This window comes from Aythya fuligula, chromosome 8, assembly GCF_009819795.1.
Source record: "Aythya fuligula isolate bAytFul2 chromosome 8, bAytFul2.pri, whole genome shotgun sequence".
Lineage (NCBI taxonomy): Eukaryota > Metazoa > Chordata > Aves > Anseriformes > Anatidae > Aythya > Aythya fuligula.
Genome location: NC_045566.1, coordinates 11,201,686 through 11,228,347, shown reverse-complemented (window position 1 = coordinate 11,228,347; position 26,662 = coordinate 11,201,686). Strand labels below are relative to the sequence as shown.

Below are 26,662 nucleotides of genomic sequence, written 5' to 3'. Positions count from 1 at the left end.
TTTTAAAATTTATTTATTTTTTAATACCCCCTTACATCTCCTGAAAGACTGGGAATAGGTTAAAGCAAGCTGGGTGACAATCAGCAGCCATGAAACAAGTCAATAAATGGGTGATCTCTCAGCAAGGGTTGTATTTGAGGACAGACTGCTCCAAAATGAAGAACAGAAGAGGAGGGGTGGTTAGGCACAGATTACTGATGTTTTGGGAGAGATCATCTTCTTCCCAGTGTCCTGACAGGAGCTTGTCCTGCCCCAATCCCAAAATACTAAGGAAGAGGGAATTACCTCCCCCTTGGAAACTCCTCTGGTGACTAGGGGTGCTTCTGTGACACCTTTTAGACTTCTATCCCAGGTGTAAATTTCTGAGTGCCTGTAGAAACTATTCACTTTTATTTAAGTATGGAATTACATATTAAAAGATAACTTGATGGAATGTCAGACCATATTTATATATAATATATATAATTTTCTAAATGTGATTCACATGGGGTCTGAATACAGCTGTAAAATTAACCAGGTAGATAGCTGAATAGGTTAGCATGAATTTATGCATTGTCACAATTAAAATGAATCAAATTTTGGGAAACTAGGTTGTTAAAGCTTGATTTTTGTTTCAAAACCCCGAGCAATCCTGGCTATTATTGAAAAAGCAAGAAGTAATAGGGCCCTGAGAGATGTTCAGTGAGTACATCAGCAGCATGTTTCCAGGTGAAATCCTCCCAGAATGTGAGCTGTGTCTTGGTGCTACTCTGTTATTGCCCCTTTGTTGGCTATCAGAAGAAATTACAGGCAGTGTTCATGAGTAGTTTGAAGTGATCTGACAAAATCTATGGAGAGAGATCGTAGGGTCCAGAGTATTACTTCGGCCTTGCATTGTGCCTAGGTTGGGCTCTTTCATTGATAAATTTTCTTTTTAATAAGTAGTTCACTTCTGGAAATTATTTTTCCCAATTTGTGCAACTGGTTATTGGCAGTTCAAAAATTAGGTGAAACTAATATAAAATACTGAAGGTTAATATCCAGAAAGTCTCTTTGTTAGCAGAGAAGAAATAGAGTTAAAGTAAGTGTGACTTTAAGTGTCTAAAGGGGGAAAAATTACATGAATTTCAGTAGCAACACTATGATAGGCTGTATTTGGTACAAGGGACTTAGTGTGTTATCTTCTTGCTCAGTATTGATTACTGGTGGTGGATGTGTGGAGCCTCTTACAGTAATGTGAAATTTTTCAAAAATTGGTATTGTCACTTATTGTCATTCTGTTGCACCTGTTGAGCAAGGAGCCGTGTCTGCCTGTGCTGGACTTTTGGAGTAATTCAGGAATTTTGCATGTGGAGTGTATGCACCATGTAGTTCGTTGCTTTGTGTAAAGTAACGTGAGGTCACTGAGGATGATGAAAGCTGAGCAGGAGACAGCAATAGCACAGGCAAAAAGCATTCTACAACCTCCCGTAGTGCAGTGGTTAGTAACTTACATGCTACTCAATTCACGCTTCCCTTGGATGAGAGTTTGAGTTTCAAGCTTGTTTAAAGTTTGAAAAAGAAGTCATTTTTAGTTTCCTACAGTCTCTGCTGAAGTAGACTACTTTCAGGTTATTTCCCAAAAGTACAGGGCAGTTTGTATGTTGTGAAATTGTTTTTTTTCTACCATTGTTATTAGATGTTGCTTGTATTCAATAACTAGATCTATGTACATGAACAGAAATAAGTTCCCTAAAATACTGCATTGCAATTTATTTTGAACTTGCATTGGTCTTTTAGATAAAATAGTGAGTTTGGTGAAAAACTTCTTGTCAGTGAGGTTATTAAAAAAAAAATCTATTAAATACTGCTGTGCTGTAGATCATGGTCTTTTTTGTATCTAGTGTATTATTACGATTATGAAATAACATTCTGAAGCAAATAGCACATATTTGGGGTGTTTTCTGCATTTGTCTATATTGAGTCTGTACATTGTTAGAATGGTGGGCTGAAAGACCAGAAGTCTTGTTTTTTTCCCTCCATACAATTCCTGTATGTTTATGCAGGATTTTAGAAAACATGCTCCAAGACGCATGCAAAGTGCTGTTAAGTCTGCTGCCATAATGCAGTCTAAGGAGTTTACTTCAAAAGCAGCCTTTTGTTACAAAAGAAATTGGTTGCAGTGAAAAGGCATAAATATTGAGGAGATATTTTTCTGGATAGGTACCGGGAGGAAGCCTTTCTACCTTCTACTGTTTTGAACTACACTGTTCTGATTGTAGGAGTAAATAACAGTAAGCAAATGTGATGCAGAATGTAGAATTACCCTCTTGCAGACAAAAACAGAGATTAGCCCCATATGAGTAAGGTAGTGCGACCACAGCATTGAATGTAGTTTTACAAAAAGTAGAAGGAAAAAAAAAGGTGAATAAAATGTAGGATTAATACGTGTATGCAGGCCAATTAGCAGAAGTTATTAATGAAAGAGAGTCGTGCTTTGCAAATGTGTTGGTGCCCATGAAGGTGGCTATGTGGCTGATGGTCTGGTTGGGTTTCCATGGGGTTGTGGTGTGGGAAGGGACTTTTGGCCAAAACAAGTTAATGTTTGTCTTCCATTGAATAAAAGCAGATACTGTCTTTTGTTTTCTTTATGTGCCTGAAAAGAAACAAAGGTAGGAACATGCAGCTGGAGCTTTGGTCTTCCCTAGGGTGGGTGTTCTTATGTGCCCATCATGGCTGGGGAGCAGAGCATGCACCCGATGGGCCCAAGGTGGGAGGTGCTGCCCTGGGCTTTGAATATTCACTCTGATCTGTGTGTTCTGTGCAGTCACAACCCAAATATTAAATTACTTTTTTTTTTTTTTTTTTATGCTGTTGTTGAATGCTTCCCTTCACAATGCAGACAAATTGCTGTTGGCAGAGCTATTGTCTTTGGCTCGGTTACTCTGGGGATATATCCTACAGATGTCTATTGTAGAGCATTGAGCAAAATTCTGAGTGGTCTTCTCTTTCAAACAATGCAAAAGCATTTCATTTTGTTTTGTTGTATTTAATTAATATAAATACACCCAGAGGCTTGAGCAATTTCTGTATATTTAAATATATATTTATATAAAGATTAAACAATTGGAGGGGAAAAAAAATTATAGTGCACAAACTTATAATACAAAATGTATAAAGTCAAGTTAATAGGATGCTAAAAATTCAGGGGAAAAATCACCTCAAATGTTTCAAAGTGTATCTTTAGATCCATTGTCCATTAGATTCTGTGCCCTCAGGACAAAAATTGGCTTAAATATTTAAAAGCTTGTCTTTAGATCCATTGCCCTTTAGATCCCATGCCCTCCATCTTCATTACTTTATCTTCACATTTGTATTTTGAAATATTTAGCTAATTATATTTTAATGTTGTCTCACTGAAAATTGAGTTGTATTGTGCACACAGGTCCTATTTTTTCTCTATATGTGGCTGTATAACTTGCATAAGAGTTCTGCATGCCTATTTGATGGAATATTACTATTTTTGTTTAACAGCTTTATTAGATTAGAGGGTGACGGTTATTTTGTTAACGTTTTTTTAAGCTGTTCATAAAAGACATGGTTGCCGTTCTGCACGGCTTTTAATATTACAGGTTACACAAATTATCAAACAAAGGCGAAAAGAAAGGAAAAAGCCAAATCCATAAACTGTTTTCTGGGTGATTTGATTGCTTAATCTGTTTGCAAGCAAAAGCTTCCTACCCCCTGCTGCCGAGTCACATTTTCCACACGTTTTGGCAAGCAGCAAGGTGATGTTGGCCTCTTACCCTGCTAGCGATCTCAGGGCATAGTGGTTCTTCTTGTCAAAGGGTTTTATTTAGTTTTGTCATAGAAAACAATGAATTCAGTTTCCACAGTCATCAGCTGCTCTGTAGAAGCAGGTGATGCTGGGGAGACGATGGTCGGCAGGCTCTGGGGCCTGGTCCCCGTTCTCCTGCCATGGCCTCGCAGAGGCCTCTGAGCCAAACCTCTGCTGGGGGTAGGAGGACGGGTGTTTAGGAAACTCTGGGTGAAATACTGGAGGTCTTCTCAGTGTAAATACTGTCAGCAGAGATCAGAACATTTCACAGTTCGGTGTCAGGTAGTGGCACACGTTGAGATCTAAGTGGTGTATCTACATATTTCAACAAAATATGTTGCCTCTCTCGCCTTCACATTCACTTTCTACTTTCATTGGCAGACAGATTGCTTTTTATGTCCTTTCCGTGCACATTATGCCAGAAGGTTCCTTTGCAGAAAATAAATTTATAGTCGCTAGCTGATAAAGGTCTTCCTGCAGCGGTCTTGCAGAAACATTTTCAGAGCCATCCTTCCCACTGCCGTGTCATTGCTCGAACATCTCTGAGCACCGGAGGTGACAGGCAGCCTACCTGCAGGATTTTCCCTCTGTTTCCGTGGTAATTTTCCAGACCAAGTCAAGGAGAAACTGAAATTTGTAAACGGAGAATTCTTGATTAACTTGTTCCAAACTGTGCTGCTTACTTGAGCTATGTGGTCTCATAAAAATGCTTTTTCAGGTAGGAGCTTTCAGGTTTATTTGATTACGGGAGGCCTTTGTGTGTATGTGTGCTCATATGCGTGTGTGTGCTCGTACGTATTTACTTTTCAAAACTGACGTTCAACCAAAGAACAAATTACTTGTGTTCACGATGGGTTTGGTGTGGTTGGATGCCAACAAGAGCTTTACCTGTTCTGCAGTTAGCAGTACTGAAGTGATCGCATGTTTTGATAACATTTCTTTTAGGTTTTGCAGAACCATAATCGGTTTTATGTATGTAAGCTATTCAAGTTATTTAACAGTCTCTCAAATCTGCCATTTTACATGCTTCATTCTTTGTGAATAGAGGTAGGCAAATGAAAAGTAGCCTAGCAATCAGAAATTGTTCTTCACAAAAGGTTAGTAGAGAAGTAGGGATGTGAAAATACTTTTAAATAGCAGGTGTAGTCTTTGACATGATTTAAAAAAAAAAAAAGGCAACATTTTTGTCTCATGTTCCATTAAATTAAAAAAAATAAAATAAATCTTTGAAAATTAAATCTGCTGTTGTCTCCTCTGTTGCAGCATTCTGAACAATACAAGCTGAGTTCTTGTAGTTTGTTGAATTCCAGCTCTTAATATTTTTGCAGGAACAGAATATTATCTAATACTAAAGCAAGAGTTGCCTATGCAGTTATTGTGTTAATGTGGATAGAAGAAAGGGCTTTAAGATTTTCTTGAGGCTTATCCAGTAGCAAGATGTATTGAGATGACTTGCATATCTTAATAGCAAATTTTTCATCTTGTTAATAAGGAGGAAATGTAAAGAATATTATCAAAATAGTCTGTCTGACATGCAGAAAATGTTAAACTTTATCACATTGCACCAAAAATAAACTAATTTATAGCTGCACAAAAAAGATTATGCCTTGTGTTTGCCTGCTATAAATTTGATATATTCCTGTAGTAATTACAGCCGTTGATTTGGTAAAAGTTGAAAACATTTTTTTCCCCAAGCAGAACAAGACTTTGTGTTCCCATTGCTACTGCGTTGCAACACTTTGAACTTGCTTAGCAGACATGACAAAAGGTTTTAATTAAAATACTAGCAAGATAAAAAGAAAAAATAAAATCATTTGTCTGCATTAGCTTTGTGCATTTCTCATAATTCTTTAATTCTTGTAATAAAGGAAAAATACCATGACTGAGATAAGAGGTTGTCCTCCCTCCTCACTCCCCTCATCAGCAAAAGGTTGTGCCAGAGTTTCAGGATGTTTTGCTAATTCAGCAGTGCGCTCTGGAGGACTATGAGATGTTGTTGCCTGTTGGTACAGGGATGAGTAGGAGGTACTTGGGCGGCTTTGTTCACCATCAGGAGCATGATCCGTGGGATGTTCTGGGGTACACTGAAATGCATCCAAGTACCCGAGGCTTTCCAGCTCCCAGGTAATTGGAAAATAACTCATTCTTGCTCAACGCTTGAGTGTTTGTCTTAAACTGCACAAAATCACAAAAATGTGGTGGTATAAATGCAAGCATTTCTCCTGGTTGCTAGAAATGTGGTTACTTGTTAAAAAGTCAGCTCTGTGTGGAAGATGTCACTAACTGTGAGTTGAATCCAACATCTGATAGAAGTTGAATAGTTATTTACTGACAAATAAGTGAGCGTCTTCTCACCCCTTTGTTCTTCTTGGTAATGGAGCACTGGCAGGTTGTTTTAACAGTGAAATATTTTGACTCTGGTGTGACAGTGTCTTCCTACAGTACCATGGTGGCAGTAACATGTGAGTGAAGGTTTTAATACATGCTCACATGAAAATTCTCAGCTTTACCCCATCTGAACAGTCTGAAATTAAAGAATGTCAGTTACAAAATAGAGTAGCTAAAGGACTTTCAGGAATTTTTCTGCAAAATCCATGGTGAATTGTGGATTAAGAGCTCCCTAAACTCTTGGCTAAAAATAGAGACCGTTCTCCGAGTTCATTAAGTCTTTCAACTACTTTTTCTTTTCTGTTTTTTTCTGCTTTCTAATAAATATCTAATTCTCTGAAACATGATTTAAATAATGATGTAAATCAAGCAGAAACTTTGATGTAAATCAGTCACTTTGATCTTGCTTTGTTACATTTCTCAAAGGAGAGGTTAATTATTAGTAGTTTGGTAATTATTAGATTGCCTTGATTTCCCGCTAAGTACAGCTTTTACAGCAAGGTAGCACCTTTTGTCAACAAATCTCCATTATAAGCATATGTTATAATTGTCTAAATATGCCAAATAAGCATTCAAATACTTCATGCTCATATTTTTGGTAGTCAAATGTTCACTTAATGTGCGTTGAGTGCTAAATATATACTTGCGTTGATGTCAAATTCTTACCATTCAAAATTTGAATTCAGTTAAAATATATGAAATGATATTAAATTGTTAACTTCATTTTCCTTAAGTGTACTGGATAGCTATATAAAAGCAAACTTGCTGCATTTTGCTTTTGGAGTTGGTAAGGTTGTGCTTTCAAGGTTCAAAACAGTTATGGTATTAACTCTGTTAATACTGAAAAATGTTGTTGGCCCTTGAAGTTTTTGTAAATAGTAGATCTCTTCCTCTTGTTCTTTGTTTACTCCTAGACTGGAAAATGAAAGCAAATCTTCATGCTATGTTATTTCTTAATTGATTTCTTATTTTGAGCAAATCAAATCATTGAATTGAAGTAACTGAATAAGCTGAAATTATGAAAAAAGCTATTTCTACATTAGCCAAAAGGTCAATCAGTATCTAGAGTTGGTTTAGTGCATTACTTTTGGATGGCTAGCTGGGTGATTTGACTCTTTTGAAGGCACTGGAAACAAACATAGTTGTTTCTTTTGTAGCATTTATTAAGTTTAAATGCTTTTAATATGCAGAACACTAAAATGAATCTATGCTTATAAATGTTTTAGGAATTTAGAAACAAACTTAATTTTATTAGGAAAGTACTTTATGAGATGATATTTAAATATATGTTAAAAGTAAACATTTATTCCACTTCTCAAGGAAAAACCCTCAACAATGTGGAAAGACGTATTCATGCATATGAGTTTTTCATTCAGTGTCCCTTGTGTAAAGGCACATTCAAAGACTACAAGAAATTTCAATTTCTTAGAATTTTTCTTGTAATCACAATTAATGAGTATCCAAAGTTGGTCGTTGTGGTTACTGTACTATTTGGTACTGCTGATACACTTCTAAATACGTAATGGTAATAAAGCCTGTATAATTGAAGTGGAAATCTGTGCTGTAATGTGTTGGTTATGTTTTGTCGCGTTCTATTCTCTGTCAGTTTCAGAAGGCAAATATTTCAGTGCCTGATGTTACAAAGGTGGATTTGCAAAGCAAAATGGATATGTGATGCATTTATTTTACTATTATCAATATATTCATTTTTTGGGTGCTTTATTCACATATATAAAATTGAAATAGTGGCAGTTCTAAGGCAGGATACATTTTGGCTTATTTTCCTAAGCAAAACATGGAGTATTTGTATTATAAATAACTTTGGAGAGTGCTCTTTATTTTAACAGTTTCTGTTATAGCAAATCACTCGTTGTGGGTTATAACTCATGATAATTCTGATACAGGTGTGGGGAAGGCTCTCTTTTCCTTCAAAATATGCTTGTCTAGATTTTGTAAGTATACCCATCTCTGTTTAATATGCATCTGCAATAGATGCTCCATATTAATGGATGTGTGATATAATACGTTCATCTGTTTTCACTTTAAACACCTGAATGTTTTATTTTTAAACAGCAGCTTACCTTTAGTCAGTTGGCAGAGCTTGGATATTCCTCCTCTGAAAGATTCTTGTTATTCCAGCTCTCCTCTGTGATGGTAGCATTGCCGCTACTGAAAGGAAAGCCTTGTGGGCTCACACAGTTTATTTTACTTTTTTTTCCCCCCTACCTTTTTAAAAAGAAAAAATTAGGTTTGTAGAGATGTTAACACAGCTTGATCATATTTAGAATGAGGGTTTGCTGGTGGTAATTGTTTATCAGTTTGGATGTTGCTGCTAATTCTCCAATGTTAATGCATTCTTACGGTTCTTTGGGCTTTGTGTCAAAAACCTTGTAGAGCGACAGATAAACATCAGCTCCTCAGTGTAATGGAGGACACGTTTCAGGCAACACTAATGTGAACCTAATCTAATAGTTCCTCTGAAATTTTCTTTCATGCTGTTTATTGCTTTTCCTGGATTTATGCTGTAGCAAGATTTTAACACTAGCTACTTGAGGATTATCCTGTTGTGGTAGAGTGTGATATGAAAATTGCAATGGGTTGAAAAGGGGAAAAAAACACCCACAAACAAAGAACAAAACCTGTCCATTCCATATTGTAGCGTTATTGTTTTAACATTTGTTTCTCATAACATAAAAGCCTTTTTTCCATTACAGTCAGAATTTGGTGTCCTATGGAGCGAGCCATTGGGCAACCAAAGAAGGCTGGGAGCCAGTAACCTTCAAAGAGCAATCCTAGTCCAGACTTCTACAGCTACTCAGTGGCACTCTTGCAGGTTCCACAATATCATTGTTTGGATGTTTTGTTACCTCATAGTCACTTCTGTACTCCCCCAGTCCTAGAGGTGTTCTGGTTTTCTGGTGGTGGCTATGTACGGGTGTGGCCTTCCATTGTTCTGGAGAACTTTAGTTCTCTAGACTCCCTTAATGTTGGCTTTGTACAGGAGTCTACTTGATGTGCAGTTAAAATTCTGCAAAAGAGGAGTTTGGGAACCTTTGAGCAGGGCTCAGAGAGCGCTTCTTTCTGATTCATCCTGACTAAGCATGCTCTGTTCCTTTACATTTTTCCAAGCTAGCTGAGTATCAGCACAGATTTTTCTCAGACAACACTGTTACTATGTGCTTATAAAATGTGGAGAGCTCAGATTTTGAGATTGTGTATAGAATGAAATATTCCTTTTGGTTTGTGCTTGGCAGACTCAAAGGTTGAGGTAGCTGTTTGAGGTATGGATGCTTTGAATGAGACTGGAGGCACATTGCTCAAACACACTATCACCAATGCCAGATATCCAAAGTACAAGTACAGGCACAGTAGGCTGATATGTAATAATTTGTTTGTTCTTATAAAGAATAACTCTAATTCCTAATAATTAGATACTTTTAATTCCTAAGACATACATGTCTTTATCCCTTTGATTACTCATGAGCTAATGGTATTTTGTATGTCTGTCATCCTTGTCGCCCTGTTCCTCAAACCTCATTTAAGCCCTTGGAGGCTCCATTTGCATTATGGGCTTATTTAAAAGCTCAGTACTCACGGATGGGGGAGCAGAGGTGCTACAAGGCAACCTGTATTAGAAGGATGGTTCTGAATTTGTCTCCTGTAGCACTCTGATGAAGATAAGAGGATGAGTGTGTATCACAAATACTATAGTGTGTGTATATAGTGTATAGAAAACACTATAGGAATTATCTTGTTATAGTTAAAATGTAGCAAGTGAAACATAGGCAGGAACCACATGGGCATCAGAAGTAAAATTTGTGGTCAAACCTTCTATTTCCCAAGGCAAAATAAAATGCCTACTGAATATCCCAACTGGGTGAAAGAACCAAATTTAGTAGGCATCTTCAGCTGGTGACCTGATAGAAGTTTTTATATCCTTTTGACTTTCTAGACATTTGTGGCATTTTTTGTTGTTGTTGTTGTTTTTTTTTTTTTTTTTTTTTTCCATTGCCAAGGGATCCTCAAAGATGATAAAAACATATAAGCAATGTTCCTAGGTTTCACACACTTGGGAGTCGTAAAGGTGTTATTTCTCCTTTGAAGCTTCATAACTTATTCATCAAAATTAGTCATGTTTAGCTTCATAGATAAGAGAGATTGTTCAGAATTGGGGCATCATAGGAGATGTTTTATGGTGTGTGGTATCTGTGCTTTGTGACCCAAACTTGTTTGACTTGCTGCTGAGAACCTAGAGTGATACTTTTCTATAAAAGACTACCAAGAAACCTAGTATCAACTCCTTTCTTTTTTATATACGTATTTTTTTCAGGAAAAAAAAGCTACAAAACGTTAGGCAAATACACGTGTTTACTCCAGTAGTCCTGTTTTGGCCAAGGAAATCTTGCATAATGGTGATCTTTTAGTTGGTGCTGAGTGCTCTTCTGCCTTCAGTCTCAAAGGCGTCTGCAACTAGAAGGGTCACCAGCACATCAAGATGCAGATACTTAGTGTACCTGCCTCGTTATACTGGGCCTTATTTACCTTAATCCAAGCAGGAAATACCTAAGTCCTCCAGCTCTGGAAATGCTCAGATGACTCAGCGTGGTAAAGGACCTTGTCCAGTGATGCCAAAAGGAAGGATATGTTGTTCCTGCCCCGGTGGCGTACATTTTCTAACTTCCCTTAGCATGTGCTGATGCTGCATTATGGAGCTTAGAAACTCCAAAGTCCACGTAGTCTGTTAGTTGGCATTCTTGCTGCAGTAGGCAGGAGCAGGGTTTCTTCTCAGCTGCATGCCTGGGATTTTTTGAGTGCAGACCTTTTAAGCACTTTTGAAGCACATGGGATTCCTCTCTACAATCATGCCTTGGTTCTCCACGGCCTAACTAGCCCTTCATTTGTATCATGCATTTTGTTGTCTTTTATGTTTTGTAGACATTGAAGACTGAAGTGATTGCTGAGCTGAGAGGTCCCTTGTGACCCAGAATTGCATTTTCCATAGAGATAAACTGGCACTTGAAATCATAAAAGATGGATTTTTTTTTTTTGAATTGTTCTTTCCTTCTGCCCAGCTCCTTTTTTTTTAACACTTTGGAGAAGCTAGGATATTCTTTATATACCCACGAAGTTATTGAATATATTAATATACAGTTTGGAAAACAAACTCACTTTGTACTTCAGTATCAAAGCAAAAAAAAAAAAGCCTTAAAATTAACGATATCTGCATAGCTAAGACTAGGATAGCTTGCTGCAAATCAAATGTTTCTTCATCTTCTTAAATTTTCTCACTGATTTGCAGAATATCAACTTGGTTCTCCATTTATTATACAACATAAAATTTTTGCAAGCCAGATGCTCACCAAAGGTAACATTAGACACTGAGCAAATAATTGTTTTCTGTCACACTGCATTAGTAACTGGGAAGAAAGTGTTTCCTAATTTGTATTTGTGCAGTACTAAATATAGCTCTAGCACAGCTTAACTTCAGCTTTAGCCATTCATGTCCCTGAGAAATTCAGCACCATGTTTGTCATTTACTGAGGAAATGATTTTAGACATTCTTCTGTGCTTCTTGCACTCCCATTTGTGAGTTTTATAGTCTTGGGAACTTGACTATGAGGCTAACCACATTCACAGAACATCCTGATAATCCTGGGTTATTGCTGTCTGCAGGGACTATTGCAGAGCATTTTTTCCTCGTAGGAGTCACAGGATAGCAAGCCTTGGTCTCAACTCCCTCATTCAGCATTTAACAAGGAGCAGGTAGTATATAGATTTAATTTTCCAGCAAAATCTACTCTCATTCTTCCACCTTAAATATGTTATTTATCACCTGTGCTACTCTGTAGCTGTTCTCATGTCATGCCATCAGCTCTACTGATCATAAATAACTTGTTAAGAAGTATGCAGATTGGACGGTACTGGAGAAAATCATGCTGTTACCCTGTAAGGAAAATCTGATGATGTAGATAGGAGTGTTGAATAGATTGTGTCTTCCGCAGGGAAGTGTACTAGCTGATTTCTGTGCCTTGGGTTTGTAGAGAGACCAAGATGGTACTTAGTCATTTACCTCTGTCACTTCTTCAGCCTTAAGTGTGCTGCCAGCTCATGCATGTCGTCATTGCTCTGCCCAGCTTCTCATGTTATGGGTGATGCATGTAATTAGGAGGAGGAGGCAACAGGCCTGCTGTTGCTGGTGGGAAGGAGGAATCCTGTGTACCTGGCGCTAGCTGTCTGCCTACACCTGTATCTCTTACCTTCAAAGAGATCACTTCCTCAAAGGATGCAGAAATCTAAAGAAAATTGCCTAGGTTTATAACAGCTTTCCTCTTGGCAGACTGAGATTTATTTATACTGCTGTTTGCTACACCGTAGGATGTGACAGGCAATTCCTTGTGTCTGCACTCTGTCTAAAACGTGAGTGATTGCTGGAAATACGAGCGATTGCATTAGAAACTTTCCTCCCTCCAGTGGGGAGAGTTTGAGCTTGAACTCTCCCCTCATTGAGGTCTTTGAAGTTTGGGTCTTCAAAACTGTTCTCCACTCCCACCAGTGCAGTCATCATCCTTGCCTTCTGAGACGGGCTGGACCAGGCTCCCTTCAGAGGCCATTAAAGCTGTTTGTTTCATCCTCCGGAGAGGTCAGTGGAGAACGACACAAGTAAGTAATTATTCCCTGACTCTCCTCCAGCAGCTGAGCGAGCTGTGGAAGTTGTGTGACTTGAAACATCATTAAAACTCTGGGCAGCGTGGAGTGGCCGTGAGCCTCGGCAGCGAGGAATCCTTGTGCACACAGCGGAGGGGAGGGCTGAGGAACAGGTGGTATTTAGGAGCTAATTAATATTTGTGAATAACAATGTGCTATTGGTAAGAAAACAAATCACTCTGCATCTGAGTATTTATGGTGATGACTTTCAAAGCTGCTTGGATTGCGCAGTCTTTTTCCAGCTGTTGCATCTCCTCTTGTGCCACAACGCTTCACGCTGGGGTGAAAGCCTTCTGTGCTGCATGTGGCTGGGCTGAGCAGAGCGTGCAAGTTGAGGAGAATATTCTCAACAGTTGAATATTAGTGGGCCATGAGGCCCCAAATGTTTTTAAGCATTCTTTGCTGGTAGAGCAAGCCATGCAATTTATTTAGCCTGAGATTTCATCCCATTAAGAGCCAAGCCATGCACAGAGATAATGCTATGTTTGAAGAGAAAGCAGGTGTTAAAGGTTGTTCTCCCTCTTAATGTTGTGTGTGAGTGTTTTACAGTAGATCAAACTTGCCTAATGTAATCTTCATAATGCTTTCATTTAAAATGCTCCCTGTGGTTTGTATTTGTGGAACTGAAAGAGCAGACTCTACTTTGTAGCTTGGTGGGGCGGGGTGTTCGATTGAACATATGTTCGCACTGCCGTTTGGGAAAGATAATAGGTTTTTAACCTCTGTCAGTGTTAGACCGAGGTATTTATGGAGCTCTATTAAAGCTGTGCCTAGGCAGCTAACCTTGCCATACAGGTTTTTCGCAATTTGCCGTTTTCTTTTGATAAGTTGTGGATTTTCTTGGCCTCTGACTGCGCCTCTTGCTGTGTCAATCAGCACGGGAGCTTACGAAGGAGCAAGGAATTCCTTGCTGTTGTCAGCGCTGCGTAAAATGCTTGTGGCTACTGCTATTGTGTGTTCAGTAAACATTGTCATGTAGATTAAAAAAGCAGCTTTTCAGAGTTTCAGAAAATGTTGCGTGTTCCCTTCTGGGCTTGATGCACAGAAGCAGGGAAGCTGGCAGACTGGCAGCAGTGCTCACGCTTTCAGCTGCTGCAGTTCCTGGGTCCGGCTGCAGGTGCAGGGCATGTGCATCAGCTGCAGGGCACGGCCGATGGCTGCTGGATGCACACAGGGAGGCTGCAGCCTGGCTGCTGCTGTAGGCTCCCAGCTTAACACGGGAGGGGGAAGCGTTGTGTGTCTTCAGAGTTTGTTTTAACGGGGGAAGGTGTAATTTAGCGTGCTGAAATCCTACTGGTATGCCATAGCTTCCATCACTTCAGGCTTCTAACAATGTAAATTGCCATGGTGGAGACTGCAGTCTGTTCACAGAGGAGTTTATCTCCAGTGAACTGCCATTACCACTTTCGTCACTGCTGATTAAATTTTTCTGTTAATGTTTAATCCTAAATAGCAAATGCCTAATGTTTATATGCCCTCTCTGGATAAGCAGAACATCCGTTTTATAAAGTTGTCTATGACATCCAAAATGGAATCTGTGTATAATTTTAAATACATCCGAATCAGACAAACAGATGCAAAGAAATTTAGACCTTAAGTAATTACTTGAACATGAGCACAGAGCACACCCTGTTATGGGAGGGTTTTCTGGGGATCTTAAAGTGCACATTAAGTGGTGTATGACGGAGTATTGTCTGACCTTATCTTTGCTCTCTGTCTCTATCTTAATACTTCCAGTGTAGAAGAGGCTTTTGGTGGCATGTTTCCTCTGCCTTTTTTAGCAGTAGTGCCACTGGAGTGTGTAGCTGAGAATAGCTGACTTGAACTGTCCCATAGACATAAATGCAGAACCTACTTCAGCATTTGGAAGGAGTCCTGAGTGAAGTAAGTTCATGTGTACCCTATGGACAATTGCAATTACGTTTGTTAGAACTATAGAAAACTCCACAAGGTTTCCAAAGAGTAAGTACAATAGAAATGCATAAAAAGTGGTATCATAGTTAGCAGCAGAGACTGATACTTGTAAGGGAGGAAATTAGTATAAATTGTTGGCTTACAGAAATTTCAAGCATTTTTATGCATTTAATAAAGGGTTGCCGTTTAAGTAGCTTAAGCATCCTTCTGTGTCGATAACGTGTCCTGGGATTTAACAAACCACTTACTGCTGGATGGATTCCACTCAGATGTGATTGCCATTCTTGCAACAAAGACTAGCTGATGAAGAGAGTGAAAAGAGCCAGTGCTGAAATGGTCATCACATTAGTATGAGGAAAGGGGGAGAACAGGTTTGTGTCATCTTTCTTCTGTAAATGTAGTATGTTAGAGTCTTGGTCATGGGCAAGATGTGTTACATAAAACAGAGTCAAAATATTCTTTCTACCCACAAAACTGCCTGGGCCAAGTTGTCTCAACTTGGGGGAGGTGTTAGCTGGACATAGACCATCTGGGCAGAGACAGGAGCTGGCAGGACAAACCCTGATGTGTTGGAGGCACCACACAGCAGCAGCCCAGCTAGAGCCAGGTTTTTGGTGGGCATGACTGGAAAGAAAAGCATCCAGGTAGATGTGTGAGTGCTTGAAAGAGAGAGGGCTTCCCTCAAATCCCAGGGAGCCTGGCAGAAAGTACCAGGATGCTTTTCTAAAACTCAGACCTGAGGGATTGAGACCGGCAACATGGGATAGCTCAGGGTGGGAGTGGGTGACCTGATGCTGAATGAGAGATGCTCGGGTGTGCAAATTGGGACCCTGCGTGAGAGAGAGGTGGTGCGGGACACCTTAAGATATTGTGTAGATGAGAGAGCTTGCTGGGACAGAAGAAAGAGGGACACGGTCAAAGATAGGAAAAACATATTGAGGAGCATTGTGAATAGATACAGGCAGGGTAAGACCTCAGTGTTTAAAACAGGAACACGTTCTGAATGACTGCAGCGAATGCTGCGAATGTGTGCCAGAAGTAAATATAGTAGAGTAAGCACTGCTACAGAGTCATTGAAGTCAATGCTGCATAACATAAAATTGCATAATATATTTATTTGTGAAGGTTGTTTTAAATGGATCCGAGTCCTTGGAAAGGTGACTGTGTTCTGGCTCCCTAGTCTGAGGTTTCCGATGTGTCCGACCGGGCGGCAGGCTGCCAGCAGAGGCCTGAGCTCGCGCTTGCCTGACCTGCTCGCAGGCTGCATGCGCCCCCAGAGTAAAAAAGGAAAGGGTTTTTGGTTGGCCTTGTCTGCTCAGGTTGGAGTGGGAGGGTAGATGTGGGTGTACAGAAATGCAAAGGGCAGTGAGCTGGCAGCTCATCTCAGCCCCACGTCAGGCCTCGGTGCTGGTGTTCCTCCTGGCCGGCACCAGCCGTGTGGTGGCACCGCAGCCGCCAGGGGCCTGGACTTCAGGGCACTGTCATGCTCTGAAATCAGAGTACCGAAAATGTTTATAAAATGAGTACTTTGTAAATGGTAAAGATTAAATAACACATTTTACACATTTGCATAATTTTGAATTGTTTATCCTTCTGAGGACTGCAGTCACTTGGCTCATTTTAAAGAACGTTTAAGAACTTAACCAAGCCAAGCTGGAGCTGTTGCTTCCAGAGCAGAGCTGGCACTGAAGAGAAAGGTGTGTTTCTGGGGAGACCACGTGTGTTCCTTGTAGCCTCCCTCGCACGGTGAGCTGGGCTCAGAGCACAGCATGAGGCAGGTGGTAGCCATGGCTGGTGCTGAGGGGAGATGGGAGATCTTTGGCAAAGAGCTTGGGAGCCGGTGCGGTGGAAGTAAGCCGTGTCTCCGTGCTGATAGCATGCAGGGTCATGACCGCGGGAGGACTGCTGGAGAGAAACTTTTCTCTAAGCTGGGTAGCGGAGGGGGTTACCGGCTGGAAATGCTGGAGAAACATGCTTTTACTTGGCACAGTCACAAGGTGACAGTCAGCCAAAATCATGATGCCATGCGAAAGACAGTGAGGTGGGTTAAACAAAGCAAGTGGATAACCTTAAGGTTGGAAGGGCCATCTGAGAGAAAACTGAAAGAACTTGCTTGGTCTGGGCGGTAAAACGAGTCCTGACAGGGAAGTGGCATAATTCAGTTTTATCGGCAGGGAAATAAAATTCAGGGATAGAGAAAAGCTGTTTAAGCTACAGGATCAATGTTGGCCTGAAAACAAATGGGTAAAAACTATTCAAGAATAAACGTTAGGCTCAAAATTAGCAGTTTTTCTGCCTGTGGGAGGAATTAGGTCCCAGAGTGTGCATCAGACAGGGGAGGCAGGGAGGAGTGCTGTCCGTATGCTGGGGCTCAGTCGCATTATCACGGTTCTTCGAGGTGGCTCTGGTCACACAGCACTGAGCTAATGATTTGTGACGGAAACCCCTGTCCCCGTGTCCCTCCACATCCGCGTGTGGTGATGGGTCACCATGATGGCACCATGTCGGGGTAGGAACGGGGCAATTGGTCCCTGCTGTCACGGGTTTAAAGCTGTCTGGGTGGGAATACATGCTAAAACTAACTGCTTTTTCCCCAGGATGGAGAATTGTGTCATTAAGTGAAGCTTTAACCTTTACTGTTTAGTCTGTGAATTTCTCTGCTCTTACAATCATTTATGACACTTACTTTTATGTTTGTTTTTTTCCTAGGTATTTTTATGGCCTCTGTCACAGTAGCGTCTCAGCGTCTCACAGGCATTTATGGATTTATTCTGAGAACGTTCCTGTGAGGTAGGGAAACGTTATTACCTGCGTTTTACAGACTGGGAGCTGAGGCACAGCGAGATAAAGGTTGCAGGAGGAGTCTGTAGCACAGCCAGCAGTCAAACTCTGATTGCTAGCAACTTGTTTATTGTCCTAATCACAAACCCAGCTACTGGGTTTTGGCTTTTTTCCTTTTTTTTTTTTTTTTTTTTTCCCTGTAGAAACAATCTGCAAGGGGCTTGGAGGACCTGTGGAAAATATGATTAGGGCTCCTGGTGTCCTTTTTTAACTTTGTTACTTGTGAGTTGACATGCCTTTCTAAAAATATCAGCAGATCTGTTTATGTTAAATGATTAACATGTTTAGACTTTCAACAGATAAGCTGTCATGCTTTTTTTTTTTTTGAGTCAGTAACTCCTTTATCCTACCTGTCTAGGCTTGTTGAATTCTTACCCTGCCTAAGCTAATGCCATCCCAATCACCTAAAGCAATGCCAAGAATTTCATCATCCATGCAAAGATCGGATTCATGTCAAGACAGGTGTAAAGTTTCTCAAGCACATTTATGTATAATTACTGTTTAACTTTATTTTTCAAAGGTCTTTCCAAGCCAGTTAAAATGTTCACCTTTGAGCTCCCAGATTCTCCCAGAAATTGGATTTCAGTGCCTGATTAGTGATGCTGATCCCTTTCAAAAGTATTGCAAAGTTCCTGACACGTGTGTGCGCACTGAATTGTAATGTACATCATAAAATCAAATATGAATAACAGCTTGAAAAATATGCTTTTTTCTTCAAATAAGTAACTCTTAAGATAGGTCTTCCTTGAGCCCTTCTTTCACCTCAAGTTGGTATTTAAAGTGTGACTTTTACTGCCTAAGGAATTTTCGTAGAGCTACAGAAACACTACAAATTATGAAGACACAAGCAGGCTCTCACAATTAAATATTTTTATTGTCTATTAAAATAAGCAACATTATTAAAATGATAACATTGCAAAGAAATATTTAATGCCATCTTCTAATTTTGCACTCTTTATTATACACACACTGAATTATATTTATGCTCTGTATTAATGTATATTACATGTCTTTGTGTCCCCAAGAATGAAACCCTAATGACTCATGAACTGTCTCAAAGTGTACTAAATAAGATTAAAGAGCTGGCCAGTGACCTTAACAGTCAATTAGGCTATGCATTACTCAACCCAGTATTTGTGGAGCACAGAAGGGAAGCAAAAACTCATTAGCTGAGATGCTGATACTTGAAACAAACAAGATTTCTCTAAAACCAGGAACAAGTCTTGTTGTTTACATGAAGATTAGAGCACTTTACAGTAGATACATGTTTGTGTATGTGTGGCTGGAAGTCCTACAGTGTGGTCCTGCGAGAGTGAAGAAAGCCTGCTGGAAGAGTGCAAGGGAAGAGCTTTTGGGTTGGAAGAGATTCTGCTGGGCACAGGTGGCATTGGTCAGGCACTGGTGGGTGCTGTAGGAGATGGTGCTCAGGTGGTGGGATGTGCCACCTGGGGTGTTTCAGCAGTCTGTTTCACGGAAACAACAGAGCAGAACTTGTTGGCATGGCACACTGAATGAATTTCCTCAGAGCTGAGCCCTGTTTTTTGTATGGGAGAGCAAGCGGAGAGGCTGTGTGTGTGTGCCGACTGCAGAGCAGTGTGTGAAGACCATGTCCCCATCTCACACAGGTCAGGAGAAGGGGAAGACAAAGAGCAGCAATGATGTTACATGGGAGCTGAGATAGCAGCTGTGGTCACGCCAGCCAAACAGTGGTCCTCAAAGGCTGCTCAGTTTCCCAGCCTTTCTTTTCCAGTATGTTCAATTTTCAGCTGACCCTGAGAAGGTCTTCCATCATTCTTAATGTAAACTCAGGTTTTAGGAAATAAAAGATGACAGACTTGGCCCGTACAAAATGCTGCTGAAAGTGCATTTTGAGTGGCATGCAATAACATCTTTTAAAGTAAATCAAATTTTTTCAACATAAATTGGGCAGAATCTCACTGATCTAGGTCACAGTTTATCTGTAGGGGTTCTTTTCAAATAATTTCCTTAATAAAGTCCATCTCATCTAGGGGGGGACGGGAGAACCTGGAAAAAAAACAGTGTATTTTTGCTGTTCCAATGAATGGTAGAAGAAGGAAAAGAAAGCTTTTTCAATCATGTCAGGCTGAATCTAATGCATCAAGGAATGATTTTGTAGGAGAAACCCTGAAGATAAACTGTAACCTAGATTAGCAGAATTCAGATTAGGTTTTCGGGAGTTTGGAGACTGCGGTACATCCTGAAGCAGTCTTGACATTCATTTAAACTAAAATTGTTGTATGGTTGCTCTTTCAAGAACATAAAAAATATGTTAAGTTTCCATTTAAGTGTTATAGTTGCAAAATTTATTAATTTCAATCTGCTTGAAAAGATTAAAAACAACAACAAAAAAACAACCACCCACAACTTAGTATTTTCCACTTGAACTAGCTATTGCTAGGAAAATGTTATCTTTGCAATTATGGTTTGGGGATTTTTTTTTTTTTTACATTCAACATTGCCATTGAAAGTTGGACATTGGGATTGCAGTTACAAGTGGGGCTTCGGCGTGATTAGTGTTCTTTATTCTGACTTGAAAGCATAAAGCAATTGTCATCAGGTAACCTTGTCCTCTTAAAATTGTTCAAATCTTTCTATTTTTGAACTTATTTGCATTTTGGAATATGTGATGCTATGTTCTAATTTAAAGGCTTTTCAGTAATATGGGTTATGTTTTTCTACAAAATGCTGGCACAAAGCTCATGTGATTCAAAGTGATTTGGTTGTGTTATGCCACATTGGCAGGAGCTCAGTGCTTAATGCAAAACAAGGAGGTGCTGTTATTTCTCGCTGCAGTGTGTTTGCTGGCTGTACGCTAAATGACGGCCTCCAAAGGGCATCGGCTGAATCCGTTGGCATGGGTCAGCATCCTTTATATAGGACTGTCTATAGTTTTTTGGAGGTAGAGTCTTTAAAAGGTCCTTTTATCTTACAAATGAGTGGAGTGCTTTAATAGATTGGTGCCCAGAGGGCATGCCTGTTGGCAATTTACCTGCCTTCACGCTGTGTCTTGGAGAATGTATGTGGAGAGGGAAGGGTGCGGCTTAAAGCTACAAATTTGGATGAGTAAAACTTGTTTCTGCTTTGAAGTTGTATGCTTTAGCTGTTCTACATGGGTATATGTTTTCAGAAATGTATTTATGAAAAACAGCGTCAACAGATGCTGGAGATGTTACAAGATTTAGCCATATTTGCAGAATTGAACATGAGCATTAGCCCTCTGGTCTTTTTCATTTCCTTTTCTATTATATAATCAGCATATTGGTAGGTGGCTTTTGTTTTGTCACTTCACCTACTTAATTAATTTAGCTATCTGAGGGTTATGTAATAAAGGTAGAACGATCATAACTGCCAACGTTAACTTTGTCATCCCCTGTAGTCAGCACTTGCTAGTGCTCTGGCGCAATGGGCTTGAATAGCTGCCACACCGTGTGTGTGTGTGTGTGTGTGTTTTAAACCCTAGACAACTGCTGAACTCATTAAAAATACATGCTACCTAAGTTAATGTGCATAAGAAGTTTTGGTGCTGAGATCTCCTTTGAGGATATATTCAACTCTAATTAACTTGGTTTCGTTCTATCCAGTATCAGCATAGGCTTGGCTGAAACCACCTCGCATGGGTTAGACTTGTGTTTTGAAGTTGAGCTGGATGGGATGGCAGATGCAAAAGCATGCAGAGGTGCCTGCCCTGCCTTCCTCCGGCAGCAGCTGGGCCTGGCAGGGGCAGGAGCACCGGCTGTGCTTCCTGGGTGCAGGGCATCGCTCACAATGGGTACGTGTCCGTCTGTAGGTACTGTACTCTCAGGCAGAGCTGTGGATTCCTAAAGATGCCCAAAATAATTAGGTTTGCTGTACTGTAATTGAACAATTGCATGATACCAAGCTCTCCTCCGACTGAAACAGATTCTGAATTTTTCCTCTTATGAAATAGGGAACAGCAGCCTAGAAGACTATCAGTATTTTATTGGCTCAGCTTTCTCTCTCCATTTATACTTTCTATTCATCATTAGTTCAAGGCTAATTTTCTAGGATTCTGCTAATTATGATTTGTTTTTCAGTGGAGCCAGGCAGCAAGAAGGGGATTACTAATGGTTACATTCGTATTAAGAGCAAATACAAGTATGCAAGGGTATGAAGTACCGGTTCTTGGCTTTTTTTTTTGGCAGTGTTGGAAATCGAGCTCTGCTGTTATGTGCAATAAAACAGACTTCACTGAAAGAAGATTATAATATTTTATGAGGGAAGGCTTTCACTGTGTCACTCATTTTATGTTGAAGACAGTCCTCAGATCCATATTCAGGAGTAGGCTGCTGTATTTTGTACAACTGGGAGAATGTATGGATTTGTTGCATTTTCATCACAGCTAGCGATGGAGAATGTTTTGGTCTTTTTAACTAGTACTTGGGTTTTAGTCTTACACAAGGATTTTCTAGATCGAAACCTCAGATAAGATGGATACTAGATGTAAAAACTAGGGGGGAACTGCTACTGGGCAATTTTTGAGTGTTCATTTCCTGAAAATTGGACCTTTTAAAGCATTTCAGGTTGAGTACACTAGAAATTGAGGCATTCAAATCACTAACTGCTTTTGAGAATGACAGCCAGAATCTCCATTAACGTTGCATCGTCTGCTTAGGGGATCACAGAGCAGAGACTGATGTGTCTTTGAGGGTGGAAATGGAGCAGTTTAAGAAGTTACAGTGCTTCACCTGAGATATGGTAACAGCATGCAACCGTGTCTAGTTCATTTCAGAGAAAAACACGGAAATCAGAGGATGATCTAAGGCTGTCTGGTTTGCTTTGCACAGAAGCAGACTACATATGCTCCTATAATAAGTTGGCATGTCTCAGCTGTAAGGATGATAATTTCCAGTTGATGAAAGGTAAATTATAGCTATAACAGGTGGGTGCATTAAAATGCTGATATGCTCCCAGATACCTGTCTGTGTTCAGACAGAAGCGGGACTCGCTGTGCTGGTTTGGACCAGTGGTCAGTCTAATTCGGTACCTTACCCCTGGCAACGATCAGTGCTAGATAACTAAGGGAATGGCACAGGAAATCATGCATTTGGTTATCAAGTGTTTTATCTGCTGGGGAAGTGTTGTTTTTTTTTCTTTAATGTATCAAGCCAAAGCAGGCTGGTTTAGTCACTGAAATGTGTTCCTTCTAAAATGCAGTTAACTTCTTCTTTCATCCTTTCTTTGCAGAAAAGGAGTTTACTGACGTTTCTTAATGTTTTCCCTTTAGACACCTCAGCTGAGGGTTGGTGTAAGCTGCATGCAAGTCTTTAATCTGGCTTGTTTTTTGTTTTTGAAAATGTTCTTCTGCATTTCCAACAAAGCAGTCATGATAGATGAATAGTCTGGGGCTTTTTGCTAACGTTATAGCCGAAAGATAAAATACTAAATGGGTTTCATGTAGTTATTGTATTGCTTGAGCGTGTCTTCATATTAATTTTAATTAATTTAAACAGGGTGATAGGAGTAAAGTGCAGAGTAGGAAAAGGATAGATCAGAAAAAGCAGATAAGATAGGTGTATTCAAATAGTCAGAGCCTGATGAAATTTGCCCTAGGGTACAGCAGCAACTAGCCAAGCAACCTTTGAACCATTTACAATTATCTTTTAGAAATTGTGAAGAGCGAGAGAGGTCTTGGAGGACTGAAAAGGGCAAATGCAGTACCTGCCTTTGAAAGGGGGAGGTCCGGGGAATTACAGACTGGTTAGTCTAGCTGTGGTGCTTAGAGAATTGGAACAAAATTTTTAATCAGTTTCTGGGAATCTGGAGGATAAAAAGAAGATAAGGGATAGGGGGGAGCAGTAGCTCTGATGTATCATGACTTCAGTAGCTTTTGACGTAACCTCTTGTGGCATTTCTGTGGAATAGGGACACACACATTTAATTGTATGATAAACGAGTGACTGTTTAAAAACAGTGTTTGAAGAACAGTTACCTGCAACTTGCTGTGAAAATCAGGGGACCAAGGGGGTGGCATGAACACACCCCTGTTTGTCTTGGGCTGAGCTTTGTTTGCTGTTCTCTTCACTGATGTGGGCAGGGGAGTACTTACAAGATCTGCAAGTCTGAGAGGGGCTGCAAGTGTTGTGAAGCATAGTTCAGAGGTGGATGGTCATGGTAGGCTGAAAAAGTGTTTGGAAGCCTGCAACATGCAACTTACTGAGCTGAAATGAGGAAATACAAAGCAGTGAGGACGTGGTTAGGCTGCAGAGCCGCAGAAGAGCGCTTAGGTACATGCACTGGATCACCACCTATACACAAGCTAGCAGTTGCAAAGAGGACAAACTCCATCTGGAGTGTATTAGCAGGGCTATAATTCAATTTGAGGTAATGGTTCTGCTGTGCTCAGTGCTGCTCAGCCCCAGACATGGAGCCGTGTCGGTACCTCGGTGAGTGTGGGCTGGCTGAGGGCAGCTCCTGGAGGCGGCTGGGGTCTGGAGGATGGGCGAGATGTGGAGGCTGGAGACAGTGGGTGAGGGGACCGGTTGCTGTCTGCCTTAGCCGAGGGGTGGACAAAAGCTTTAACTCAGCTTCTGCCAACCACCACAAAGTATGAGAAAGATATTGGTGAGTCAAGAAAGGTGCTGAAAGAGAGTGAGTCAGGCGGAGGAGCATGCGGCTGGCCGGGGGTTGGAGCAGGAGCCACGTTCCCTGAGTGTGGTGTCCCACCCCAGGAGGCTGGTGGTGGTGAAGCAGTGCCTGACTTTTGAGGAGCATGGACAGGACACAAAGCAACGTGCACAGAGTGCAGCAAGGGAAGCCCCAGTCAGATAAAAGGGAAAAAGAGAAGCTCAAAATGAGTGTGGAAGAGTGCTGAAATAAGGGTCTAAAGAGATTGTGGCACCTCTGTCCTTTGAGGTGCTTGAAAATCAACTGGAGAAGGCTGTGGGCCACCTGATACGACTTTGACATTAGTCCTGCTTTGTTTGGACTAGTGACCTTTCCCATCTGCCTAATTTTTGTGGTTCAGTAAACTACTTCCACCCTCCTTTTCTTGAGAGGATGAAGTTTTTCAGTGCTAGGTCTGAGGTCAGTGGCAGTGCTCCTGCAGATAACACTTACCGATGGCTGAGAAGGGCCAGGCATTACCAAGGGTGCTTCCCTTCGAGTAGTGTCTCTTAACATAAAGATGTTTGTTTTCTCAATCAAGCTTCAAGAGGAAATACTGTAATCAGCTGTTAAATTTCTTCACTACTTCAGCATTTTCTTTTGTTAGAAGCACCAGGGTGTTTTCTAGGATGCTGGTGTTTAGCTTCATAGCCTGTGGGGAACCTTGGCATCAAGCACATGGATTGGGAGCTCAAAGGAGATTGTAGCCATGTGATACAATAAACATCTACCTAATCAGAGAAACTTACTGTTTTCTGTTTATTATAATGGGAAACATGTGATGAGTGACTTAAGCATCTATTTGTTCTCCGTGTTTTGCAAAAGTAATAACTATGGGCCTGTAATAGTGACACACAGTCTGTAACATGCAATGGTTAAATATTAATACACCCTGGCTGTGTTTAAAGATCAGGAATGGCTCTTAGGTAATGAATTGTTAACTCTGTTTTTAACTTCATCAGATTTTGTAAGGTGTCTTCCAGAGGTGTAGTGTATTGCCGTTTAGAGGGATAGTCTGTTTGATGAACCTCATCAACAATTTAACGCAATTGTTTCTCTTGAAAGGCTCTTCTGGGTTAGGATGTTGAGAAATTGACACTCAGGTTTTTGCTAAGGTCTGGTTTAATCACTTAAAAACATGGCCAGGCTGCTTGACAGGTGACCACACAAAGCATTCACAAACGGTTTGTCTTGCTCATCTGTCTCCTTTTTTTAATCAGACTGATGGTGCTTTTCTTTTTTGCTGGTTGTTCTGAAACCAATTCCATTAGGCTGGCAGGCGAGCGTTGTTTGGAGGAGCATCAGTGGAGGGATTGTGTCCCATGACAGCTGTGACAGTCCATAGGGTCTGCTTAGCAAAAGGACTGCCCCAGCCTGCTGCTGTGGCAGGCTTTCCTGGCACCTACAAAGTGACACCGGAGACTTTAGACCATACGTGTAGTCTCGGTTAATTGTGTTAGGTATTTGTTCTCCCAGTTTAATGTTTGTCCAGGTCTTGTAAATGAAGTTGCTACAGTGAGAAATTTTATGGTGTCCAAGTTCGAGATGATCCAGCTTATCTTGTTGACTTTCTCTCGAGCTGTTCCTTGTGGCTCTGCTCCTCTGGCCAGCGTGCGGAGGTGACAAGCGGGGCTTTGTCCTGAGTTTTGCTTTATGGTCATTATTTCCAGGTGACAGACAGCATTTTATGCTGCTGTAAAAGCTGTGCTGTTCAAATGAAGTTCCGTTTCACATGCAAACAGTTGGGTTTTGGGAAGTTTCAATCTGTTTATTTGGGGAGTACAAATTATTGGCGTTGCAGGAATCGGAGACCCTAACTGCTGTGGTACACAAGGAAGAAGGGCTGATAAAACGTATGCTACAGATGTTATGACAAGTACGTCATATTTTTTTGCTGGATAGCAGAGTGACTGATTGGCTGTAGACATTCCTGACACTGCCTGACAGAAAGGGTTATTTTATCTGAAAACAGTGCAGTTACAGATGAGAGAGCTCCTGAAAAACATCACTCACTTTTACTAGCGACATCCATCACTTCCTAATTATGGCTGCTCTCAGGTGGAGAAAAGTTCTCCCCATTGTTCCTCCAGAGCTCCTCTCGTCGCTGCTGCAGCAGCGTGGCTTTAAAGTTGGTCCTTTATCTGGGGCCCAGGCACCCGTGGACTAAATTAATGCACAGAGGTGTCTGTCTGTGGTAGCTGGGATCCCACCGGCACAGGAAGGGCCATGGCCAGCCGCTGTGGGAAGCGAGCGGCTTTGTAGTGCAACCACCCGCTTTGCAGCACGGAAGATCTGTGAAGCTCCGGTTTGCAAGTTGGAGTTTTCATTGTCCTTTGAAAAGCTGAATCAAGTCAGAGCAAGCCGGGAGTGAAG

General features: G+C 40.8%; 1 protein-coding gene across 17 annotated transcripts in view; it reads left to right on the top strand.

The window, feature by feature from the left end:
* PTPRF (protein tyrosine phosphatase receptor type F) overlaps positions 1 to 26,662 on the top strand; it is a 365,710-nt gene that overhangs the window by 73,103 nt on the left and 265,945 nt on the right. For all 17 annotated transcript variants that reach the window (XM_032192691.1, XM_032192685.1, XM_032192690.1 and 14 more), the window contains exon 2: positions 17,513 to 17,593. The gene's annotated coding sequence lies outside the window, so the exon portion shown is untranslated. The remainder of the gene's footprint in view (positions 1 to 17,512; positions 17,594 to 26,662) is intronic.